Source organism: Primulina huaijiensis, chromosome 3 (assembly GCF_012295235.1).
Source record: "Primulina huaijiensis isolate GDHJ02 chromosome 3, ASM1229523v2, whole genome shotgun sequence".
Classification (NCBI taxonomy): domain Eukaryota; kingdom Viridiplantae; phylum Streptophyta; class Magnoliopsida; order Lamiales; family Gesneriaceae; genus Primulina; species Primulina huaijiensis.
This window is the reverse complement of record NC_133308.1, coordinates 21,167,198-21,170,175: the sequence shown is the minus strand read 5'-3', so window position 1 is coordinate 21,170,175 and position 2,978 is coordinate 21,167,198. Positions and strand designations below refer to the sequence as shown.

Below are 2,978 nucleotides of genomic sequence, written 5' to 3'. Positions count from 1 at the left end.
TTAACATAGATCAAAGAAAATTATCAGGAAATCGATAACATTATTTACAAGGTATTGCGTATTATGACCTTAAAGTAATAGAAATTTACTTGGGAAAAATGCGAATTTTAGTTAGTGATAAATCTTGCAATCCAAAACAAAATAAAAAAAAAATATGGGTTTTAATTTAAAAAAATTCAAGTTTTCTTTTTCCAACTTTGCAAAATTTGTGAACAAATCTCCAACTTTTGTTAAACGTTTACAATTTACACTCTCGTAAACCGACCTAGCAATCAAGATTCACAATTCCCAGCTCAGGAAAAATAGTCAAAAATACCATCACCTTCTCTAGCGAACGTATGGCTTCCGCCGCCAAATGGGCGGTGGTGAGGACCCGAGCAAGCTGATTTTCACCCTCCACGAACCCACCACCACTCAGCCACTCCTTTCCCTCCAATTCCCTTCACTCGAACCCTCCGCCGCTTCGATTTCTGAAACTGAATAACACCAAGCTCAGTACCTTCAGATCTCTTACAATTATGGCCCTCGCTTTTTTAAAGATTTGCCTTTCCTTGTTCTCTTTTGGGTTCTTGTTCTCTGCGCTTTCGGCTTCGGAATTTTCGCAGCTGTTAACAGAAATCCTCACCGCTACCAAGTTTCCTCTTTTGTTTACAACACCTCCTTATCTTCTTGCACCATTCGGGATTTTGGCTCTCCCTTTTCTTTGAATTCTACGGAGTGGAATATTTTGAGTTCAGCTTTTGGTGAATACCCCACTTCTTTGAATGCCTCGAAATCGAATCTTTCTGAGATTGTGCATGGAAATTCCCCTGCTTTTTACAACTCCGCTTCGTCAACTCCCCAAGAATCGATTCTACTTTATAGTCTGATGGATTATTTATCTCTTTGTAGCAATCCCACATCTTTGAACTCCTTTGGATCCAGTGTTTTGAATAGTTTGATATGGACTCTTGTAATCACCCTAATTTTGAGCTTGCCCTTTGTGTTTTTAGTGCTTTTGTTGATTAAACGCTACACAAAACAGATAGTGTATGCTTCGCTTCCATTTTTTGTGATAGTCCCAATTTTCGTCAATGTTTATTGGTTTGTTGCTTGCAATGTGAGCTCCACATGTAGTGATGCTTTTCCCTTATCTTATCGATTTTTAGTCCTCATTTTTGTGTTCTTGATAATTGGGGTAATCGTATGGATATTCATAGTAAACTGGCGTAGAGTTGAGTTAACAGTGAATATCATCAGCGTGGCTGCTAATGCACTGTCAAGTAACTTGGGTCTGTTTGGAGTTCTTCTATCTCTTACTTTGGGGTTGTTCGTGTTCTATGTGCCCATAGTTTTTTTCTTGATATACTCGAGCAGGAATGGAAAAATTGTGCCTGAAGAAGAAAACGGGGCATACAATTGTGTTTGGAAACAGGATAGATGGGTGCCCGCGTATTATACGTTGGCCATCTTGACGATGCTCTGGTGTGCCGCAGCAATGGTGGAAGCTCAGGTATATGTGATCGGTGGAACTATAGCTCAGTGGTACTTCTCAAATGATGAGTTGCGGCCAAAGCGTGCAATAAGAAGTTCGTTGAGGTGTTTTGTTTTGCTACTTGTAGAAATACCGTGGATTCAAAACCTCTCGATAAATTGATGCCAAATATCCTGAGTGTTTGTGCCCTGAATAAACTTGTTTCCGTTTTGTAAACACAATTGCAGCGCCTGTTGTCTGTGTCACGACTCTTCCTTGTAACATTGCGGAAATGCATTTAGCCACTCCTCCGGCAAAATATGTTTCTCAGGATTAATTTTCAGCGCAGTTCGTGTCGTGCGCTCTATGGTTGATAATGCTAGTCAAGAAGAGACATCAGGAATTGTAAATGTCATTCTACGGTGCTGTGTCAGTGCCCTGATGTCAGTAATCGATTTTCTGAACAAGTTCACAATAAACTTTGCAGCCATAACTGGTGAAGCATATTGCAAAGCCACAAGAATGACTTACGAACTTCTCAAACGCAACCTTCTTTCTTCAGTATTTGTCGAGACCGTTTCTATTCGAATACTAGCTGGAATTATCCTAGTGCTATCTGCAATCTACACAATACTGGTTGGTGTAAGCTATTGTCATCTACATTGAGTGCATTTGGACGAGAAGAAAAATGCTGTCTTTAAATTTTCTCTGTGAATATTGTTTTTGTGAGGTTTTTTTTGTTTTTTATCCCTTCAAGAAACCAACTTTAAAAAGCTAAAATCAAGAAATCTGGTCGGGCAGCGCATTTTTTCTTTTCTTTTCAAAAATTTAAAAAAAGTTGTTTTTTATTATCACAGCCAAATGGGAAGCTATTTTTACTTCTTAAGAAACTCAAAATAGCACGGTTCAATTAAAGAACATTTTGATCTAAATGTTTTTTCTTTTTTATCAAACCTGCCCTTGCTCAATATGAACAGCTGCCTTTTGTTGCTACGTCTTGCGAGCTGAGCTGTTTTCATAGATGGAGAAGAGAAATATATATTTTCTTAATTGAGCTTCCCCCTCCATATTTTGTGCTATCTATATCTCCGGGTTGATCCTCATCAATTGGAGTCTGAATTTTCAGGTTTGTGTTATTTTGAAAGCTGGAATGCGTCTTGGGGAGTGGGGACAATGCCTACTTTGTTGCTGTTATGGCCTGGGTACTGTTGATCGTGATTCTTGGCTACTTTGTTCATGTTCTGGACAATGTTCTCGATACAGTGTATGTTTGCTATGCTATCGACCGGGACCGAGGGGAGGTCTCAAAACAGGAAGTCCATGATGTTTATGTTCATCTCCCAATCAATAGAAGTCATAGACCAGGTTTTCCTGTAAGAGCTCCTCTTGTTGTGAAAAATATCCTCTTCAACTGTGTTGGACTGTCTGTAATTGGTTTTTGGAGGCATAGTTTCTCTTACTGCAAATTGTGGATGATCTGAGGTTTTTTTTTTTTTTTTTTTTTTTTTTTTTTTTTACTTGGATT

The 2,978-nt window shown here is 38.7% G+C and overlaps 1 pseudogene; it reads left to right on the top strand.

The window, feature by feature from the left end:
• The first annotated feature begins 487 nt into the window (after positions 1-487).
• LOC140972556 (uncharacterized) lies at positions 488-2,947 on the top strand (annotated as a pseudogene).
• The last annotated feature ends 31 nt before the right edge of the window (positions 2,948-2,978 follow it).